Raw genomic sequence first — 24,386 nt, forward strand, 5'->3', positions numbered from 1 at the left:
TGTCCACGTTATGTAGTAGAAAGGAAACGAATGTTTGACGACTTATACAGGTATTTAGATGCACCATTTCGCTACGAAGACATAATATTCTCCACCAACATCTATAAGTGCTTAAGTCTATAGCAGAGCTAGCAATGCAATATGAATGTATTTAAAAGTTATAGCCGATTAGAATGAATGGAAGAAAATGATTAGACAAGGATTACGTGATTTTAATTTCGGTTAAGCTATAAAGATGGCAGGAGCACAGAGTACTGATCCATCCATTAACTGTAGTGTATGTAAATAGTTGTATATAGTAGAGGGATGAATGCGTGAAGCGAATGTATTTATAAGTAAGAATGGAGAGAGTGATATTCTAGTGATAAGCACGTAGAAGATGCTGGCTGTATGGCGGAAGCCAATGCCAAAAAAAAAACAAATTAAAGAAAATTATTGGCACCGTTTTCGTGAATTTCATTTTTCTTGGTGGGTAAACATTCTTTCTAGGTGATGGATAGTTTTGCGAACTTATAACCTGAGGTAGACTTAAATTACTCGAAAATTCAGAGTTTGAATCATGAGAGTTTTGTAGTAAGAGAGAGCTTAATTAAGATTTTTAGGGCGAGTGGATTATCCAGGGACATTGGATACCCGGAGATTTTTTTCTTATATGGACTGTGAGCCTCCATATAGTTTACTGACAGCACTGTCATATCTCCAGAATGTGAGCGCAGTAAGGAGCTCCTAAGAAGGGGATCCTCTAAGGACATGGTGGATTCGAACCCTGGACCTCGGCCGTGGAATTCCAGTACACTAATTCGCTGGAGCTAATCCCTGTTGTTGAGAAAGTTGTGTGACTATAATTGGTGTAGGTTTTTATTATTATTTAATAGCATTTTTAAGTCTAAATTAATTTAATTACACAAACAGACTCTACAATGGTCTAGTTTAGGGTCAAACTGGAACAACATGTGTGTGGTCTTTGTTCTTATAATTCTCTTCTAACAATTACTTGGACATATACTTAAAGAAAACTACTGGTATAAAAACAGCATGTGGCCAACAAGACAAAACTGGCCTTCCATCAAAGTGTTGGGCTAATAAAGATGTCAACTTCTAAAGACGGTAGGTTACTTTATTTTATTTTTTTATTTCCCGACCCTAAGTTATCTTTGCATCTCCACAAGCTTTTTAATTCGTCATAGGGTGAAAGAACATGGGTTTAGAATTTTCAAAGTCTTAATAATATCAGTTATCTGATGCTGATGGTTTCTCTGTTTTGAGGTCTATTGAAGGGGAATAAAAAATTAATGGTATTTGTATCCAAATATGGAAGCAATTTTAATGGAAGACTGAAAGAAGAATTTTGGTATTTTATTAATTTTAAAAGAATTAATACTCTCATGACTGAATTTAAACATAAATCCCCCCTTATTATAGAACATTTCAAGACCGACCATCGAAGTACTTAAGATCTCACAAGAATTCCAGCAATCTTCTCAAACTATTATGTTAAAAAAATTCATGTTTAATTAAACTAATAAACTCTAGAAGTCTTTTTTGTTATTTGATTAAACCTTCATTTTAGTAAGCCGCATTTCTTTATAGATATGATTTCGATCTAATTGGTCATCCTCAAAACATAATTATACTTGGAGACTAGTTGGTCACTTAATACAGTAGACCATTTTTTAACTAGTAAGAAAAGCTATTGAGGTCTTGACAAATTTTCATGACCCAGTTTTCTCCGGAAAACAAAAAAAAAAAAACGAAGAAAATTGCAAGAAGTTTAAAGTACAAATTTGGATTTGGTGCCATCAGGTGACCTAACTGTAACTTTTCCATCAGTTTTCCCTTAAAGGGGATTACCGTTTTGCTAGATTGGATTTTTAAACTCATTTAAGATTTACCAGATAATGGTTCTATAGATTTTTTTTAAAAAAACATTGTAAACTTATTAGACAGAAATTTTTCTGCAACTTTGATTTCTTACATGTCTCGATTAAGGACCCTTCTTGGTGAGTTTTTTTGGAACATAGCTCTAAAGTACTGTTTTAGTATAATGCACGTTTTTTTTTATTAAAACTGTCCGGTAGGACAGTTGTATAAGGGTTGACCATCAAAAACTGCACGAAAAAGCGTAACGTTGAAAAACACCCAACTTTGACAATTTTTTTCTCTTTTTTTATAAAAGATAAAATACCCAAATTTTCTTTAAATCTTACTCCAAACCATCCTTTATAACTGTAATTTTTTTTGCAACCACCCAGATCTTATAGGTTTCGAGATTGTACAGAAGTGATAAATGTGTGGATAAAATTTTATGTTTGAATAAAAGATAACCACCTTAAAAAATGGATTTTATACTTCGGGGAGTTAGACTTCTTTCAAAAGTGATGTTTTAATATGCTGTATGGTTAAAAAAATGTGTTCACGTATATATGTGTGGGCAACAGTAAAATATATGAAGCTGAAGAAAACGCAATGTTGTGTAGCTCACAATGATCATACAAAGATTTGAAACTCGTTATTGTTTTAAGAAGTCCTCAATATTTAAGAATCCGCCTTAATAGTTAGTGGGAAGAAAAATGTAAGCGATTAATTTGTAAGCTTAAGTTGACGGGATGAAACGCGTAAGTAAATTTACATAATTTGTAATACAAAAATTAAATAATTCAACTCTCTGCAAGTAAATCTTTTTTCTACGTTCAATATTATTCGCAGTAACGATAGAAGAAGACACAAATAACCATTTGAACTCCTAGGCTGTAATAGTGCAATATTTCAAGAAAACAACATCAAAAATACAAAACAACACCACTATTATGTATCTGCATAATGATTTTACAATCCGTATTAGTTTTGTAGTCAATGGCTTTGTAATTCATGTTGGTAAAATAGTTTTGAAACCACCTGTGGTGCTCATAGATGAAGTGTTGCAAATTTCATATCTAGTTAGTTGTTTTTATTATAGTTCTGTACAAGATAAAAGTGGTGCCCTCAACAACAACAAGAATCTGAACCAAAATTAAAAATAAGTAAAACTGGAAATACTGATTCACAGAATTGAATTTTCAGTTGAGTTTTTCTAGAATAATGGGTTCTACAATTTTCTTTAAATTGCACAAGTACTTATTTATTTATAACTTTTTATAATTAGGTGATTACTTTAAAGGTAATTATAAGCTTGTGGTAACAGGTTATGTTCGACAGAATATGTTTATATGAAGGTTTATGTTATAAGGTTATGCCTTGAATAGTGTCGTATTATGGTTAAAACAGATCAGAAACAGATCATAATCTGGAGAGTTAGCATGATTCATCATTCTTGATATGCTGGAATATTTTAAGTGGTTATATTTGTGGTATTGTGGATTGAAAGTTAAGGCACTACGAGTGGGATTAGAAGTTACTTAAAAAGTTGAAACTTAAAACCGTGAGTAGTTCAGAAAGGTTTATATTATTGTATATGAAGTTGAAAACAAATATAGCATCATCCGCAGGATAATTGTGAAAGTTGAGTGGATACGTCTATTTCCAAGTACTCTAATCATGTCTAAAAACGCCAAGTTAAGCTTCCACAAAGTCTAAGAAACTTGTTTTGAATGTCTGCCAGAGCCATAATTGGTGCAGGAGGACCAAACATTATCCAGGAAAAATTCAATTAAGTGGAGATGGATTTTTTTAGCTTCGTCAGAGTACATATTCTGAAAATTCTTTCTTGTTACGAACAAGAACGTTTCAAAAGTGAGTTAGAGAATTGATACTTAGATTTTAGCCTTTATAATACGATTTCCCTGCATTTACGTACAATAAATATTTTATAGTTTGGGAAACCTGAGACCATTACATACTCTTACTTAGAAAGGAGAAACTAGTGAATATTGGTAAAACTAACTTTTGGAACAAACTTCCACTTCCTTGAACCGGCATTTCAATTCTCAACTGTGAATCTCGATGACCTGAAGAGTATGCCATCCATTACACTACTGATGCTTAGCCTAAAACTCACGATGGAGCTACTGTAATCAATAGATTCCATTATAGGGTAAAATATCCTGCTACTTCTAAAGTTTGAAACGTTGCCTTAAGTTCAACGATAAATGCATACTTCTAAGACTTAATTTAAGATTCAAAGACAAAATCGGGGTCATTTAATGACTCCTAATGTGTCCTAAATGACTGGAATGAAGAACTTGGTAAAGAAGAAATGACCATAGGAGTACTCAGGTTACAAACCGCACACTGTTTAAGGTTCGCTAAATTTAATTAAATCTATTCTTATCATCGTTTTTATTTTTGCCTCATTTATTAAAATATATCTTAATTTACACTCACCTGACTGGTTTTTTAAAAAAAAATTTAATTGTTTGTAAATTGATACAGTTATTATTTATTATCAATTACATCTTTTACCAGTAAGTGATTATTCTAATTAGAAATATTGTGGTTCTATTTGATTCTGTAAGATAAAGTTACACTTGATCAAATTATATGTATTATATATATTCAAATATTGTCAAATATTATTTAGTACACATTTTAAGTTAAAAAAAAGTAAAGTAAAGCCTATTTTTTCTGGCGGGCTTTACGTCCAACCACCAAATTAGGTGCCGTGGACGGAGGCGACTAGCAAACATACTTTACTGTAAATTTCTTTTTATTAGCTATTAAATAAAATCCAAGGCCTAAGACCGGGAATCGAACCCAGTACCACAATACATATTAGCTTTGCGGGTCTAGCCTCTAACCGCCTAACATACTTTACTATAAATTTCTCATATTAACCATTAAATAAAATCCAAGGCCTAAGACCGGGAATCGAACCCAGTACCACAATACAAACAAATTTTAAATTTTAAGAGAGTATTTCGCTAAGAGGAAATAAAAATAATATAAAATAATAATACAAACAATTTATCCAATTTCATTAATTTTAAATATCAATAACGTCATCAAATTTACCGTTGAAAATAATCTTGTAAAACAAGAAATTACAAATTTATATATTTATTTCTTCTTCGCAAAGATGATGATAAAATGGTGAATAACAATTTGTCACCAAATTCTTAAAAGAATTCACCTGTATACTAAAGTCGGAAGTTTTATATACATATTTTTTATTACAGGTAATCTTGATTGCAGTGAAATTCTTTATCTGGTTGGTCGCATCTTTTTATGTTGGTCCACGATTAGAATTACCCCCTCAGAAGAAGTAGAAGATGAAGAGGAAGAAGTAAATAAAGAAAGGTCCGCCAATAATCTATAAATATGTGTACAGAACCAATAGATACGGCTAATTTTATTTGAACTTTATATATTATGTATTCAACTTCTTATTTATTTATTTATTTTCTCTTTCAACACTGGTTATTAAAGTTTTATTATATCTCAATTTTAAATCTTCTTCTTTTTTGGTTTACATTTTTTATTGGTTAAACATGGACAAAATAAATAAATAAATAAATAAATGATTTTATAAAAAAGGAATGCATTTCTGTTTTCTTTACTTTATTTTTGTTTTATTTATTTTTTTTAAACCAGAATTGATGTACAAATTTTTGTAAAACATCAAAAATAAATTTTGAAATGTATTTTAAATCCTCTTACCAAAAAAAACTGAAGTGGGCTTTGACAATGCTAACATTTTACAACAAACTAAACCACTTCTTATCACTTCCATTTATAATTCTTTCCTTTTAACCATCTTATTTTTCCCTTCCTGTGGAAATTCTCTAAAGTTTCCAAAACTGAAATCAACTATTTCATCACCTAAGCCAGTGATGGCGAACCTATGACCCGTGGGTCAGACACTGACCCGCGCAAGCTTTTTTACTGACCCACACAATTGCTAGGCAACCATTTGTTTGTTTACGCGGGCCTGATTTAGATTTTCTAATTGTGTGGACAATATTTATATTCTATCTGTATTTTTTTCAATCACGCATTGGACACAAAAGCAATTTAAATGCTATCCTATAACCTTTAGTTTGATCATTACAGTTCTAAAAACGCAAATGACGACAAATGCTTTTTGTAGTATTTGAAATAAAGCAAAAGTGTTTACAAAATATCAAATAAAATGAATAATTTTACTCACATTTTGTTTTGTTATAAAAAAAAAAAATCGACAACCCAAAGCAAATAACCATATTTAGATTTTTCTTCAGATAAAACACGCTTTTGTAAAGGTTTTGTTCAGTTATGTTTTGTAAAAAGAGACTTCCATAGCCACTTGTTTCGTCCCTTTTTACCCCGTTAAGCCAACTGAATTTTAAAGATGTTTAGTTTTTTGAAAATATTCAGTTTAAAATTTTTAAACTTAACTCTTGTGTGAAATGGGCCTAATAGTGACCCAAGAGCTAGTACTAAACAAAAAATGAACAAAATTTGACCCACGTCTCAAAAAGGTTCGCCATCCCTGGCCTAAGCTAGTGCCTCTCAATCAGCTATTCAGCTTAACTAAGTTGAACTTAATTTTGAAACAATTTTGTGCAAAACAGTGAACAGTATTTTATTTTAAGGTAATATAAATTCAAATAATTATTTATTTAAATTTTAAACATAGTTTTCTAAATTACAAAATGCTGAAAAGTCTAATCGACAAACCATCAAAACTGACCCTGACGAACAAACGAACTTTACATACCGCTCTACTTGCCCCAATATGGACGTACGGAATACAACTCTACGGAAGCGCTAAAAAAATCGAACATAAACCGACTTCAGACCTTACAATCAAAAATTCTAAGAACAATAGTTAACGCTCCCTTCTACGTCTCCCAATCACACTATACACTCTGATCTCAATATTCCTCTCGTCTCTGAAATAGCCCCAATCTCGTTACACAAAACTCCACTCAAATCTGCACAGTCACTACAACCCTCTTATCCATAACATGTCTTATCCACACTTCCTTCAAATCCACAGCGCAGACTGAAACGTCGGTGGCCACGCGATCATCTCATCATTTAACGCCGACCTCCTAGGATGGTTGCTACGTAAGCTTGCCAATCTGGCGAACTACGAGGGTCGTTTGAAAAGTCCGTGCAAAAATAAAAACTACTTAATTTTTTGGGGTAAACCTTTTTTATTTTTCAACATAGTCTCCTTTTAGGCTTACACACTTCGTCCAACGCTGCTCTAGTTTGTTGATCCCTTCCGAATAATAGGATTTGTCCAAGTCTGAAAAATAGCCATTCGTTTCTGCAATCACCACCTCGTTTGAATAAAATCTATTTCCCGCCAGCCATTTCTTCATATTGGGGAACAAATAGTAGTCCGAGGGAGCCAAGTCTGGAGAATAGGGGGGATGTGAAACGAGTTGGAACCCTATTTCCATTAATTTTGCGACCACAACTGCTGAGGTGTGAGCTGGTGCGTTGTCGTGATGGAAAAGAACTTTTTTGTGGGCCAATCGTGGGCGTTTTTCTTGCAGCTCGGTTTTCAAACGGTCCAATAACGATGAATAATATGCACCTGTAATAGTTTTACCCTTTTCCAGATAGTCGATGAGGATTATTCCTTGCGAATCCCAAAAGACAGTCGCCATAATCTTTTCGGCCGAAGGAACGGTCTTCGCCTTTTTTGGCGCAGATTCCCCCTTGGTAACCCATTGTTTAGATTGTTCTTTGGTCTCAGGAGTGAAGGTGATGTATCCATGTTTCATCCACAGTGACGAAACGACGCTTAAAGTCCTGCGGATTCTTCTGGAACAGCTGCAAACCGTCCTTGCAACACTTCACACGATTTCGTTTTTGGTCAAGCGTGAGCAATCGCGGCACCCATCTTGCGGATAGCTTTGTCATGTCCAAATGTTGATGCAAAATATTTTGTACCCGTTCATTCGAGATGCCCACAGCACTAGCAATCTCACGCACCTTCACTCTTCTGTCATCCATCACCATATCATGGATTTTATCAATGATTTCTGGAGTAGTAACCTGAACAGGGCGTCCAGAACGTTCAGCGTCACTTGTGCCCGTATGGCCACTCCGAAAATTTTGAAACTACTTATAAACTGTTCTAATCGAAGGTGCAGAATCACCATAATGTTTATCAAGCTTCTCTTTAGTCTCCTGAGGCGTTTTGCCTTTCATAAAGTAGAAGAAATTCTTTTTCGTCCATTTTTTGAAAATCACTCGACTTCCTCGATTCAAACGAATGCCAAACACAAAGAAATAGACCGATCTGGCTGAAACTTGTGTGTTCTTCCAAGAGATGCTACTAACTAAACATAACCTCGATACGCGCCAGTGGTGCTATCTCTCTGACTTTGCACGGACTTTTCAAACGACCCTCGTAAATGGCTTCCATCACTGGATGGTCGTCGTTCACTCCAATCAAGCCCTTGGCGCACATGCATGTGCGCGTATATGTATGGATTGTATATATGCGTGCATGTGTGTTTGTGCTATCCTATCATTCATCTCTTTTGCTTGTTGTATCTGTTACAGTTGCAAAATAAATAAATAAATAAATAAATAAAGATTTCTAAATATGCTTTAGAAATTCGCAATATTTATTCGAATATAATAAATAAGAAATTCTGCTGGTCCAGAGAAAAGCATCTTTTAAGTCTTGCATTAGTTGTTTAGTGTTTAGAAACATACTACTTTTAAGCTGAAGATAGAATTTCAGTTTAAGCTATTTTAAAAAATATGACGTTAATAGGACAAGTCTCCAGATATAATTGAAAGGTAGACCATCAGTCTTACTGTAGTTTTGTTTGCTTTTTTGTAATTTTGTTTGTTAGCAAAGTCATTAACTTCAAAAATGTTGTAAAAAAAAATATATATTATATAAATGCAACTGCATGCAGTTCTATAAGTGTGGGTAGTAGCGTGCTAATACCAACACATAACTATGTTAGTAATTTGCATAAATAGGTTTTTATATATAACGTCTACTAGATCTAATAAAAAATAGAAGAAGCTAAAATTGCATAGAAAGTGCAAGCGGTTTTTCTAAAAGTGTCTGCAGTAGGAGAAGATAGATAATAAAATGATAGAACTAGTTGCAAACTATCATACAGGTTTTTTTGTATTATATAATAATGCAAGTCTTTTTGCAACTAGTAGAGATGTACACTATAATAACTGCACTTGTAGTAATAAATACATTGAACTATTTTAACTAGTTTCTCTAGGTGTCTAGTCTAGTATGTCAAGGTTTATTGCTAGTGTCTTTGAATACATAATAAATATTTGTACGTATTTTAACAGGTGAACTGAGTTTTAAAGCAACAAATTTTATTTATTTTTCTTTAAATACTTTTAATCGTAAAATTCTCTATTTTTAGTTTTTTTTTAAGGAAAAATATAATTTTAAGGCACTCCACAAAGGAAAAACTAGCTTTTAGATGTTCTATTTGCCTGGATCAGGGGGTCGCCAAACTTTTTTTTGATCATGGGGCCCCAATATAATTTTTCGAAATCTCCATTGACCTCCATAAAAGTAATTTTCAGTTAGTTAAAAATAAAACTGTCTATTAGGTACTGTGTTTGTATATTTATTTTATGATTTTAAACATTTCATTAGACGTTATCGACTACTTAAAAGGATGCTAGACCAATGATAAAATCTTTCACTTAATAACAAAAGACTAATTTACAATTCTATTCTAAGACCCGCTTGGACGTACTGGTATTGTAACTGTGGAGTTCAACGAAACGCTCAAATCTTTAACGATTCAAACTCTTCAATCGAAAATTCTCCGCAGTATTGTTAACGGCTCCATTTCACGTTTCAAATCCTAACTATCCTATCCACACAGACTTTTCGTTCCGTTTGTAGGTCCAGATTGGCACGAACTCGCCTATAAAAGTTTTCATCCAGAACTTGCACTATCATTCCAATTCTCTTATCCGCCATTTATCATCCCGTCACCATCCAGATCATCCTCCCAGAGACGATTAAAACGTCAGTGGCCTCGCGATTTTCTCTCTTCTGAAGAGAGTAGCTAATCCTGGGTGACTTTCTTAAGGAGTGCTATCACTGGGTAACTTCTCCCCTCAATTAGTGGAGTTTGTAGTAGTGGTCAGTTATTGTCATTGTTACTAATAGATGCACTAGCGCTGGTGTAACTTAACAAATATATTAAAAAAAAAAAACATTTAATTAAAGTAATTTTACATTGTGAAACAATAGTTTTATGAAAAATATCTTAATATTGAAATTTAAATACCTTAATATTTTTTAAATAGTAAGTAATTATAAATAAGTATAAAGTAACTACAGTATTGCTTCTTAATTAATGAGATGGGGTGTCCCTGGTGTTTCTTTGCAAGGTTCCGCTATATTGGGTTCGAAATTGTTTTTCCTTCGACCCCCTGGCTCAGATCGACTCCCTACTTTTGTTAAATAGACCCCTGGGGGGTCTATATAGACCACTTTGGCGACCTCTGGTCTAGATCTATAAATTTTAGTAATAAATTGTAAAATGATGGAGGCGAGTGTACTAACAGAGCAAAATTATCTTCTTTTTAATATTTATCTTAATTATCTTCTAAAATTTATAGATCTAGACAAGTAGAACATCTCAAGAAACTACTTTTTCTCTTGAGAACCTCAAAATTATATTATTCCTTAAAAAAATAAAGATAAAAAATACAATACAAGATAATTTTAGTAAAAAAATAATCAAATTTTGAAGCAAAATTGTCACAAATAAGAGAATTATAATACAAGATTTATTTATTATTATTATTATTATACTAATTTTAATCTAAATTGATTCTCACAGTTCATGATTCATTATTAATTACTTAATTAAAACATTATAATTTTTTTGGGGCATATTAAAAAAGAGATTTTAAGAAATTATTAACGTTTACATTATATTATAAATGCATATTAATTATCTCAAATTATTGCTGCAATTTTAGGAAGTAAAAAATTTGACTTTTATTTTATTTTTTTAAATTTTTTAACTGCATAAAAAAGACAGTTATTTAATTTTTAATAACATTACCATATTAGGGTGATATTTGTAACAGGCTTTTTACGGCTATTTCTTTTTCTTTATTTTTTTAATAAGATGCATGCAGATTTGTCAAACTTGTTTTAAAGAAACAAAAAAAAATACAAATAAAGTAGCCAAGTAGTTTATTTGTGTCTCGAGATTTGCCCTGATGATAATTTATTATACTACATTCTAAATTCTACATAAAGAGATAATGCATGCAACTCTGTATATGAATTTGCAGTTCAGTTTTGTGTTCGCTCGGCCACCGTGTGCATTTTTTAATTTTAAGGACTTGTTTGTAGTTTCTATGGTGTATAGGATAAGTGTGTTTTCGTTTTAGGAAGGGTTAAATTAATTTTATGTCGTCCTAATTTAGTTTTAAAAAAAATAAAATAAATAGAAAGGTTTCTGTAAATTCTACTAATAAATCATAAATTCGGGACTAATTTAGAAATGAATATAAGTTTTGGGGCGGAGACCTTAAATGGTTCTTAAGGATATTTTGCCCTTAATACGGATGTTTTCTTGGAGTTCTGCGAGGTTTTAGTTTATCATCTATCATCTGGGGTTGATTATTCACTTTGATTTACCACTGATGAAGCTTCTTCTTTTTTACATAAACAGAAGGAGCAAAAACCTCGTGGTGACACCCGTAAAATTGCTCCTGTGAGCAGGCCAACCACAGAGGGTATGAGAACTTGTCTTGTAGGTCTTAGGCTGGAAACATAGTGGAGCGGCGAGCAAAGCGGCGAAAACAAACACTCTCTAGCGTTGCTCTCCACTATGCGCGGTCCCATATGTTTACTTGTGTTTGATTTCGCCGCTTTGCTCTTCGCTATCATCGCCGCTTAGCTCGCCGCTGCTCCACTATGTTTCCAACCTTAGGATTGTGGAAAACCTCAATCAGTACCATCTCTGAGAGTGCGCATCTATGGCGGCTGTTGGGTGAGTTGGAAGTAGGCGGTGGAGCATATGGTTTTAGGGAGCTAGATATCCTGGACTATTGCTCCTCTCTCTTTTCCCAGCCCTCCAAGGCACCCTGAAGCTTCTCAAAGCACTCTGTGCTCTCTGCAAGGAACTAGCCCTTAACTTGAAGCTCGGGAGGACATTTTGGCAATTTCAGAAAGCCTGTTGTAACTAACAGATTAGTAAGTCTGGCATCAGAACATGGTTATCCCAAACCTGTGGCTCCCCTGGAATTTTTATCTCTCCATCCTGTTTCCAAAGGATGGAGAGATAAAAATTGTAACACTTTTACACCTCCTAATTTGGAGTAGATTAGATTCAACTAGGGCGGTCTCAAGGCCTACGCTACTGCGACCCCTTTGGATCTATTGTAGCTTCCCTACACTCTAAAGCTCACCCTCCAGACCTGTCCTTTTAATCAGACTCTTAATGCTGGAGAGCGACTCTTGGGTAAAGCTCACAGGCCTTGGTTTTTTCTCCCCTGAGAAGTAACTAATTTGGAGTAACTTCTGTGGAACATCTGAGAGGAGTACATAGGTTAAGGAGTGACTACTCTCAGGAAAGCCTGAGTTCGAAGGGTTTCAGTTGAGGGATTCTCATCGCTAAGTTAAAATCGGAAGTTAATTTTCAGCCACCTGTTACCCCAAACATTTTGGGATTGGCACACAATTGTAATACTTTTTCTTAACATTGGTAATCGCAAACAGGAACTAAACAAGAGACCTAGATTTGAATCAGAACTGTTCCGCTTCTAGATTCGGTAGTGTACAAAATGAATTACCAAATGAATTATGGATGGACTAATTCAGAGCTGAACATAATCTCATGTTGAATGCCATTATTTTATTATTTATTTATTCTTCTTTTTATGGTTTTCATCCGTTTTATGAATGGACTTTAATTTCAGTGGTCGTTCATCTTAGTTACAGATACTGTTTTCGGTTGGCAGCATATTAAAAGTATAGCGGATTTTTTTCTGGCCAGGTTATTTTTTGCCAGGTTACATTTTAACTCGACATGGGAGGACTGACGTCACAACGCAATTCGACTTGCTTGAAATTCTTACTGTATCGAAAAAAGAATGTGCGCGTGTATTATCGATATATCATTGGGTATAATTTTGTTTTTTTATGTATTTAAAAGAAACGAGTCCTAATTATTCAAAATTTTGTTCGATACTTTTTTACAATTTTTTTTTTTTGCAATCATTTAGTTAAGTAAAACTTTCAACCATCCTCAGAGTCTTCCCCCACCCCCCAAAAAAATTGATTTTTGAAAATAGTATGGATACGAAAACTCTAGCTCAAAAAAGCGAAGCATCACACGAAGCTTAGACTATATTTCGTCTGATTACTCCCATGGATTTATCTTAGCGAAGAAATATTCTCAACCGGAAGTGCCCCCCCACACTTTACGAAGAGGTTATTTTATTTTATTTTTTTCACGAAAACAGCTACTTCAACGATTTCCTTCAAACATAACAGCATAGTAATTGTAAAATCGATTCAGTCCAAAATTCTTCCCACTATCGTTAACGGCTCCATTTTTGCGTTACAAATCTAACTATCCACCGCAGACCTGGAAATTCCGTTTTGTAGGTCCAGATTGGTACGAACTCGCCTATAAAAGTTTTCATCCAGAACTTTCACTCTCATTCTAATCCTCTTGTCCGCCATTTATCATCTCATCACCATCCAGATCATCCTTCCAGACGATTTTAAAACGTCAGTGGCCTCGCGATTTTCTCTCTTCTGAAGAGAGTAGCTAATCCTGGGAGACTTTCTTAAGGAGTGCTATCACTGGGTAACTTCTCCTCTCAATTAGTGGAGTTTGTAGTGGTGTCAGTTATTGTCATTGTTACTAATAGTTTATCTAGCGCTGGTTGTAACTTAACAAATAAATAAATCTATATATATATAAATGAATGTGTGTCTGTTTGTTTGTACTCGATAGATTCAAAAACCATACATCCAATCGCCGTGAAAATTTGGGAAATTATTAGGTATATCCCCGGGAAGGTTTTTGCAAAGTTTTTTTTAAAATCAGAGTTGGGGCTCTAGGTGCTCCCGAACAAATATCCCAAAAATATCAAAATAACATTTAATTAGTAATATTTGTTAAAAGTGTAACCATGAAAACCATGAAAAACAGTTTTTTGCAATTATTAATACGAGAATAAATTATACCGAAGATGGTGGAAAATCCATTAAACTAAAAGTACTCAACAATACTATTGACGTTGATAATCGTTGGGTAGTACCATATTCTCCATTACTACTAAAAACGTATAACGCACACATAAATGTTGGGTACTGCAATTCAGTGAAAGCTATAAAATATATTTGCAAATATGTGAACAAAGGAAGCGATATGGGAGTGTTTGGAGTGGAAAATACAACTGCATCTAACGATGAAGTCACCCAATATCAACTAGGACGCTTCATAAGTAGCAATGAGGCTGTATGGCGTTTTTTTATCATTTTCCATTCATGAACGATATCCAACGGTTGTTCATTTTGCAGTACATCTTGAAAATGGACAACGTGTGTATTTTACATCAGAAAATGTACGTGCAAGAGCAATGTCACCACCGCCAACAACATTAACTGAATTTTTCACATGATGTAGAAATGCTACCTTTGCAAGGACACTACTGTACTCTGAAGTAGGGATAATTTTATTGTTAATTTTCATTTCGATGTATTGTATAGATTTGGTCATTAATAAATTATGTTTGAGGTATCAAAACTGCCTTTTTGTTCAAACACAGCAACGTGTGAACGGGTACAGCTAGTAAATTATATTTTCATTAGTTTTGTTTTTTAAAATTACTAGTTTGATCGCCATGGAACTTCCGGACATAATCGTTCATCCGGTGCCACCATAATCATTAACATTTTTATTTTATTTCATTTTTTTTTTTATCAATAAAATAATCTCTTTTTTTCTGTTGCCATAGCAGCGCACTATTTGCTCTGAATATCTAACCTAGGGAGCTAAACTACAATAAATCGTTTACCTTATTAATCAATCACGATCATTGATAGCGAACTGACAAACATTCTCTAGAACACGTGTTCTACAAACATACATACAAAAAAAAAAAAAAAAAAGAAATACACAGCCTAACAATGAATCACTTTTGGGCTCGTAAAACTTAAACTATAAATTTTCATTAGCTCACACTAAGTTGTCACTTTAGGCAAAATATAATTATCACTTTTGCAAGAATTCTTTTTTTTTCTTGCCGTATTTTCTTTTAACAATTTCACAGGAAGAATGCCTTAATCAATTTTCTGCTTGGCCGAAAATTGACAGATTTTTTTTTTGGGGTTAATTTGAATGGAAATAATGGCTTCAAACTTGTCCATTCCCTGGGGAAGAAGTCGTTTTTCAAAGTTAAAGGAGGTTAAATTAATTACTACTTTCTCTTACTGCTGTTTAGAGGAAGTACGGCGATCGTATCCAATTTATTACGTAAGTTTTTACCGGAAGTACTTGTTTTTAAAGTTGCCTCGAATCTTGAAAAAAGTGGGGAAACACTCTAGCCCCAAAAACGAAGAATTTTAAGGGATTTAAAAAAAACAAACAAACATGTTGTAACATGTTGGAAAGAGATAAGCTCTGTGGTTAACTTACTGGATTCCCACGCGGAGATGCCAGGTTCTGTTAGCCCTTAGATCTTTGCTCTTTCCAGGAGCTTCTTACAGTTGGTTTTCCGGTGAGTGTTGTTTGTTCAAAAGGACTGGAAAAACCTCCGGGAGAAACTGTGTAACGATTAAAATTCTGGGAGGAATGAAATGTAAGGCGTCCAAAAAAAGAAGGCGATGAATTTTTACAGGAAATAATGCCCCCAAAAAAAACGGCCGGTATTAGTCTATAGAACGGGAAGACGGTTCTCCATTCCTATTGCAAGAGAACCCCCTTGCCTAAAGGTTTCACCAATCACCTTCCAGAAGAGTTGGAAATCGGAAGTTCTGCTACGTTCTCTGTACTTCCAAGACCTCTCTCGCTAACAGGTAACCTCTTTAGATTAGATTAGATTCTAATAGGGCGGCCCTTAAGGCCTACGCCACTCTGCGACCCCTTTGGATCTATTGTGGCTCCCCCAACTTTAGAGCTCGCCCTCCAGACCTGTCCGTTTAAACAAGACTCTTAATTCTGGAGAGCGACTCTTGGGTAAAGCTGCTCAGGGCCTTGGTTTTTCTCTCCCCAAGAAGTAAAACATCCTTAGCCCAGACAAGCCCCTCACACTGACACAGTGCAGTGCCCGTTTCCTCCTCCTCTTCCTGACAGAACCTACAGAGGCTATCATCTGCCAGGTCCCATGCGATGCATATGTTTTCTGAGCCTGCAGTGGCCCAGTTAATAAGCCTACAATTTTATCCTTAGAGCCCCACGCGGGCCTTGACTGATTAATTCTGCAGTCAGCCAAAGGCGAATAGCCCGTTATGAACTCCTTCGCCAGTCTCTGCCCTGTGATGGCAAGCCACCACTCTTGAGACCAAGTCTGTAACCCATAGTTTAATGGTTGCAGTCTTTATCACCCAAAATATGGCTCCGGGCCAACGAAGTGTCCCGCAGAGCCTTCCCTGGCCTGCGTTGTTTCCCTTATGTCCTGAATGACCAGGCACTCCACACTAGAAAGACCTTATTTTGGACACTAATTTCCTTCAGGGCACCCAGACAGTCCCATTACCAGCCTTGAATTGACCTGGTATGAAGCGATAGCTCGCAGAGCCGCACTGAAAATCACGACATTAGAGAAAGGTAACCGCTTTACAAGCTTATTCTAAGATACTTCCTGGTAGAACCTGAACCACTGAGGACCACGCAAAAGAGCTTTCGTCGAATTCCATGAATCTTAAGGATTTATTCTGTCCAGTGAGGTTAGATAAGATAAATCAATTTGTTCCTTTTTATCAAAATACACGGTGATTGATTCTATTGATTGATGCTCATCTTGAGAAAAACTGAACAAATATTAGAAATGCAATTTTTACCCTCGGAAACCCCCCCAAAAAGTTGCATTTGCATATTTCCCGATAACGGAAGTTTCAAATTGTTTGTATTCAAATAAATGTGAGTTAAAAAATTCAACACGCACTTGACTTTAAAACACAGCTTTAATTTCTCTCAATGCATGTTTGTTGAATTGGAACCTAACAGAGGGAACCAGGGTTGATTTGATTACTCAGGACATATGTTCCACTAGCAAGATATATATTTTGACAAATGTTGTTAAAAAGGGACGGACACATGTGGCCGCCGTGACAGGGTGGAGGGGTGTAAGGTACAGGAATTCCCCTTGGTGGAACTTGGCAATCAGGAAATGAGGAAATGGCTTAACAAGTATGTTTAATTAGGACACGTGACGTTATTATACAGGGTGGAGAGGGGAATGGAGGGTGAGCAGCACGCGTAAAAAATAATCTGGTCTGACACACTCACACGACTTCCACTACTATCCCAAAAATTCGAACTTGAAATTCCCCAAAATTTTAGTCATATTAAATTATTAAATTATACAGTTCCTCAGGAACTGCCCTAATAACGAATCTTTCCAGGAATAAAAAAAGAAGATAAATCTATGGGAATGCACAAAGTTTTCAAAGCGATCATACAAAACCATTTCCGGGAAAATCGCCAAAAACGTAAACAACCCGAACAAGGCGTACTCCCGGTTGAAGAAATCGATATTTCATCCAGACATTTAATCGATCTTTAACCGTACACAAGAGATAGGATCGAAAATTACACATACACACACACACACACACAAAATAACATCTTCAGAGGAAATCTACCCCATTTCCTGTCTCAGGGATAAATGTTATCGATCTACAAAATACGCAACTAGCGCGCCCGAGTTTAAAGAAGACAAAAAAACAAAGTAGGAGCCGTTTTTTTTGGTGGGGGTAGGGGTAATTCTGAAAAAGATCGAAAAATTGATTCAATAACTTTCGATACTTCCGGTGGATTTGATTTTGACAAAAAAAAATTTGTGTGGTGCCCTCTGGTTAGCGATTAATCGAAATATAAAATTTAAAGTTTAAAACTTTTAAAACCACTTTTTCGGACTCAGCTGATCTCAAAAAAAGATACTTCCGGCCAAAAAAAATTAAGTTTCCGTTAAAAAGTCAAAAGTATTTAGTCTAATATTTGTGATAATAATAAGCAAATATCCCAAGGTAGTTACAAATATCAACTGCTGTTCTCTATAAGTTTATTTGTGTTACTAGGCTGGGATACCCGCTTTGTCTGCCAAGATATCGCTTAATTGCAATTTTTTACGTGCAATACAGTTATATAATATAGCGCTGAATAATACAGTTTTCTTATATTAAGAACAAAACTAGCGATGAAAAGTTAAAAAAAGTTGCCAACTATTATTATTATAAAGATGGTGTATTAAAAATGTTAATATTTTTCTGCCCACAGATGCTGTTCCTTTAAGTAGAGCGATCAGTTTGCAAATTTTTAAGACCAGTTTTTTGACGCCTCTGTACCATATATAATATATGCACCGAATTAATAAACATCCATTTATGTATATTTATATACAGGGTGTTCATTTTAAGACGGCTCAAATGAGCAAAAAATGGTAGAGAAAAAATTTGTTGCCCGTCACCTCCAGTTTCTGAAAATGTGACTTGATTCCTGTCCGCATACGCGGCTGCCGCGCGACCAAAACTGAGGGTTTGCAGTTGACCCCCACTTTCATATTCACAGTTGATAACCTCCTGGCTAACCTGTCTTGCGAGCCAGAGGATGCACCTTTGGAGGCACAGTACATGCTTCACAAGTTGCGTAAAATGTATTATTTGATAAATTAAGGAATAAGTTTGATCCTTTACATGAAAGATGTTGATCTCTCAAATATGTGGCAGAAGGTTTCCAATTTTTTTTTGGTAATCAAACGCAACTCTCCCAAAATTACCAAATAATTATTAAACCTTCTTGTTTGTAACAGATGTAAAATTAATTTTTAGCCACTTTGTGTATGCTTGAGAACAATCTAAAGCTCTTAATATTTCATTTTTCTTAGAAAAATCACTTGAAAAACTACTTATTTCCCGATATTAAGAAAAATACTAGCTTTACTGCCTGGGCAATATTTTCAGTAGAAAGGGGATGAAAAAACACATAAAAATGACCTATCGCGTGCTCTTCTTTCTCTTTGATAACAAGTTAAAAAATTGAAATATGATTAATAAATACCAGATTTTGAAATGGGCCTAGCACCTTCAATTTTGAAGATATCGAATTGCGGTTTCCGGTATCTTTCATAACTTTTTAAAATCTTTAAAACTGTGTATATGAAAGTGGGGGTCAACTGCAAACCCTCACTTTTGGTCGCGCGATCATGAATCTAAAATCAAGTCACATATTCTGAAACTAGAGGTGACGGGCAACAAATTTTTCCTCTACCATTTTTTGCTCAGATCAACCGTTTAAGCATGAAATGCATTTGAGCCGTCTTAAAATGAACACCCTACATATTCAACACAAATGAAACGAAATTAAGTAGGATGCAGCGTCTTAATTAGCTCTCAAGAAAAATTATAATAGGAATAGAATTTTTTATTTAGGTTATTAAATATAATGAATTGGTTATTATAATATTAAATTAATTAGGAACAGTAACAAGAATTTATTAATATAATTAATAAATTTTTTTCTCTATCTTATTGGTGTAACAAAATACGTAACTGATGATCAGCTGATCAGAAATGCCATTACGAGAATCGATTTTTTGCTTGTTATCGATTTTTTTATCGAAAATTGTTTTAATTTAAAATGAACAAGTATAATATTCAAGTCAACTAACTTTTTGACGTGAATACGTCTTTAAATTTGTATCATATGGTGGCAATCCAAAAAACCTAATGATAACAAAATCGGGGCATACAGTTTGGCATTATAGTTTCGAATCTATCGTCTACATCCAAAATTAAATTAGACCACTGGATAGCTAAAGGATCAAAGAATTCATTACGATAAGCGAGGACTGTGACACATCGCGCGCGGTTGAGAGGGAAGCGCCGCCATTTTCAGATCATTTTGCTGCGTATCGAGATTTGCAATTAGTATAACTTTTGGAGAAGCTACGATGTTCGTTTAAGTTTTAATCGTCAGCTGTCATCACAATCTATCGATTGTATATAAAACATTAGTGTAAAATAGTGACAATGAATAAAATAAAGGTGTTAGGATAAAAAAATATCAAAAATATATAATGTCGGCCTAGACGCGTCGAAAAGCCAAAACCAAATACAGAGATCGTATGCGGTTGGAAAGGGCTTCTCAAGAACAATCGAATGGTAAAACTCGCAAAACCAGTAGAGTCGTCATTTATCGCAACATCAATAGCTTCACTGATTGTAATAGAGTTAACATTGACATTTCGGAAATTTATTTGGAAATGAAAAACGCAAAAGCTGGTGATGTCTGTCTAGTAAACGAAAAAAGGCCAATGGCATCTTCAAATTCGTACTCGGGTGTGTGTATATCCATCCGGGCACAGCGTTAGCAGAAATTAAACTATGTTACGATCGTTGTTAAAATATTCCAAAATCATCTCTAAAATTATACCCGATTACCAGCCCGATCTTACTACACCAATTATGATAAGTTGGAGACTTTAATGTTGATGTCTCACAAAACCGCTCATTGTCCGACTTCATGCTCAGCGAGTTCAATTTGTCTAATATTGAAACTTCTCCAACAACGTTAGGTAATACCTATATTGATTTAACGTTTACCAGAAATCTCGATGTATCTTGTATGCCATTTGTGTGGTACTTTTCGTATAACAGACCTATAATTCATAAAGTTATATTGTAACACAGTAATTATTTGTTTCCTTGATTTCATCCTAAATACATAAATAAAAATATTTTATATAAAAAATATAACCCGTTACGTAAACGTATTCACGTTCAACACACGGCCGGGTCCATGGCACAGCCTCAGTAGAGATTTTTGTTTTTTGTTTTTAGTCCAAATTATGACGATTTTCAGGCAATTTAATTAACCACGATAGAAATAGGTTTCGAAACTAGATCAATTTATTTATTTAACTTTTTTTTTTATTATTTTAATTAATAATTAAGCTTAAGTAAGTCAATTTTTCACTTCTCACCTGCACAACATTATAACCGCAATATTCTCCCGCGCGCGCCATTTACTTTCTCCCAAAAAAAAAAGAAAAAAACGAAAAGGTGCGCGCCTCTTTTACCCACATGATCCGGCTGAACATAATATGGAAATCAAGAAGGCAGGTGCTTGTAAAGAGTAACTACGGACCAGCCTCAGTTTCTACCCATTATAAACTTGGAATATATATATACATATATAAGTCAAAAGAAACATTTTGGAAAGTAATAAAAGTTAATAAAGAGCCAACGTACAAAAATCGACTGCAAATTATAGTGTTTATTAATTTTATTTTATTTTTTTTACGAAAATTAAAATACAATAAAAATGAGCCGAGAACACGACACAGGATATTCTCGAGTTCTGAGCGAGAAAATTCATTGATTAACGTAGTACTTCCGTTAGTTTAGAATTTTTTGCATCAATTCACAATTTAATCAAAGATGTCTTTATAAACAACACGCAGAGTCGTAAATTATTTTTTTTAAAAAAAACAGGACTTTAGAGGGAAGAATACCTATCAACCATCAAACCATCAAACCATTATACCATCAAACTTCATTTTGATTATTTAATTAAAGTTTTGTCTCTATCTGATAATAGACTGCCAAAAATTCTAGCTCTAATAGTAATTAAAAAAGATATTTCTTGGTTCAGAGAAATTAAACATTATATTGTAAAATTTAATTTAAACATTTCATTAAGTTTGGCTAATTGTAACAATGTTGAATTATGGCGCAATAGTCTCAATCATATCCGTAAGCGTATTTTAGAAGACTTTAAAGAACAATATTATCAACAAATTATGAATTGTAATAGTTTTCCGCTGCACAGAGAACTAAAGTTTAAACTAAATAACCACTACCTAATATGATTGCTCATTGTCATTAGATAGTGTTAGTTGGCTCTTTAAATGTAGAGGAGATTTATTGAATCTGAACTACAAACACTTTAAAATTGATGGTACCAAGTGTGAGATGTGTGGCTACACTGAAAACGAGGACTTATTTCACTTTTTAGCAATGTGCGAAATAAGGAAGGACTGTTTTAATAAATATTTTCTAGCCGCCAGCGAAATACTTGAGTTCATTAACGGGAAAGATTGGAGATGTTTAGTGAAATATTGTAAGCATGCCTATCAACTTAGGACTTAGTATAATTTAAAATAATTTCTATAGATTGGTTTTCTTTATATGTTTAAGTCGGAACTTGTTTTGTTTTTCTTTAATTTCAGTTTTGTATTTTACTACTTTACTTTTGTTTTCATTAGAGCATTTATTTAGTTATCGTAACAGGACTCCACTCTGACGGTCTAAAGACCAAGAGGTGTGTCTTTAGTTAAAATATAAAATGATTGCAGAATATTTAGTTATTTTCTTTTGTAGGTGATTTATTAATTTTGTGATGTTTATAAATGTAATTATAATTAATAAAGACAATTATTATTATTACCTATCAACCCCTACCCCTACCGCCATGGCCCCCCCTTAATCGAATTTCCCGAGGAACGATCGTTTAAATAAAATACCAAAGTCAAGTAAAGTGTTACTTCCTTTTAAAGGGATTTTGATAGCTAGGTTGCAATCAGGTTTCCGGTAGGGTCCAATATAATTATAAACGTTTAGCTTCCTTCCTTTGTTCACACTCACTCAGGAAACCTAAAACATACATTTCCGGTTATAACACAAAACCTAAAATCTACACCGATAATATAATCGATAGACCAGTAACTAGTAAAGATGTATAACTAGGTGCGCTTAGACAATGTGAAGAATAAGCGAAAACAATTATCGATTATCTCTTCCGATAATTTCTTTTCTTTTTTGGGTAAAGAACTGGCCCATAAAAATAAACTCTTAAACAATGTTGCCAACTGTTTATCAGCATCTATTTAAAAAAAAAAAAAAAAAAAAAAAAGTTCCCCTTTATATTTAAAATAAGATCCCGCCACTTATGTGGCTGTACAGATCTTAATTGCACTGTCTTCACGGTAAATCTTGACTATCTCAATTAAATTGGTTACATAAAGTATGATTAAGATCTTAACGATGTCGTTATGGAGACAATGAGAATCTTTAAATGAAGATGGATTTCATGGTGAGAGGGGTGGGTGGGGCTGATCGGGTGAATTGATATTAAAGATGGAAGCTGTCGGGAGAACTTTTGTTTTTAGTCTCGACCAGGGGGAGGCTCAAACTTTGTAATCGATTTTGTTACTATCGCTTGCGATTTTATTTTATTTATTTAATTACTTATTTTTTTTAATCGATTAGGCTTAATCGATTTGCAATTGATTCGTTTTAGGATCAGTTTTTTTTTTTTCTTGAAGTTCATGTAAGTAATGACTATTTTTTTTAGGCGAACTTTATGCTCAGATATCTAATTAGGTGTCGTGGAGGAAGGCGACTAGCAAACATACTTCACTATAAATTTCTCATATTAACCATTAAATAAAATCCAAGGCCTAGACTAGTACCGCAATACATCTTAGCTTTGCGGGTCTAGCCTATAACCGCCTAACTTACTTTACTATAAATTTCTTATATAACCATTAAATAAAATACAAGGCCTAGACTAGCACCGCAATACATCTTAGCTTTGCGGGTTTAGTCTCTAACCGCCTAACATACTTTACTATAAATTTCTCATATTAACTATTAAATAAAATTCAAGGCCTAGTTTAGTGAGTGAATTCACTAAACCAACAATACACCTTAGCATGGCGGGTCTCTCTAGTCTCTTAACCGCTCGGCAACCTCGGCGAAGAAAGTCTTTATTTGTACTAAGTTTATAAATAATGAAGGAGAGGAACTATCGATTCAGAAATTAGGTATTTCCCGTAACTTTTGGTATTGTTTATAAACTTGGTGTTCCATTTAGTTATTTAATGTAACCTTTATAATAAAAAGAAAAGAAGCTAAATAGTTCATTATACAAAAATGGTAATTAGAGGTAAGAAAAAAATGGATTCCCTAAGTGAACAGCCCTGGAAGAATGTCTCAACTTAAAGAACAAAACGAGGAGGAAGAGTTTAAAGGAATTGTTGGAGCTATGTTTGAGAAAATCGCCACAAAAAATGAAACAAGCCATCCAGAAAAGCGCTACTCCCGGTGGTGGAATATAAATTGCTAGGTTGGTGCCCCTGGTAGAGTCTAATTTGTTTATTAAGTTTCATCTTCAATATTAGTTTTGGACATATTTTGGTCACATACAGATCATTTTTTAAAAATGACTCTTTTTTTTTGGACTCGGGAGAGGGGATCTCAAACCAAATATTTCCGGCGGACACTCATAATCGAATATTTGTCACAA

The 24,386-nt window shown here is 34.2% G+C and overlaps 2 long non-coding RNA genes across 5 annotated transcripts in view; one reads left to right on the forward strand and one right to left on the reverse strand.

Annotated features, from left to right (window-relative positions):
* The window catches only part of LOC141460398 (uncharacterized), a 254,017-nt gene that overhangs the window by 146,794 nt on the left and 82,837 nt on the right, over window positions 1-24,386 (reverse strand). The window lies entirely within an intron of this gene.
* Window positions 3,187-5,462, forward strand: LOC141460275 (uncharacterized). Of its 2 annotated transcripts, none has more exons than XR_012461839.1 (3): window positions 3,187-3,729; window positions 3,810-4,236; window positions 5,112-5,462. It is a non-coding gene; the product is annotated as an uncharacterized lncRNA (long non-coding RNA). The 2 variants fall into 2 exon arrangements; XR_012461838.1 differs by having other exon boundaries at window positions 3,199-3,729; window positions 3,810-4,030; window positions 5,112-5,458.

This window comes from Rhodnius prolixus, unplaced genomic scaffold (genome assembly GCF_049639745.1).
Source record: "Rhodnius prolixus isolate KJV_2025 unplaced genomic scaffold, Rpr scaffold_6, whole genome shotgun sequence".
NCBI classification, from domain to species: domain Eukaryota; kingdom Metazoa; phylum Arthropoda; class Insecta; order Hemiptera; family Reduviidae; genus Rhodnius; species Rhodnius prolixus.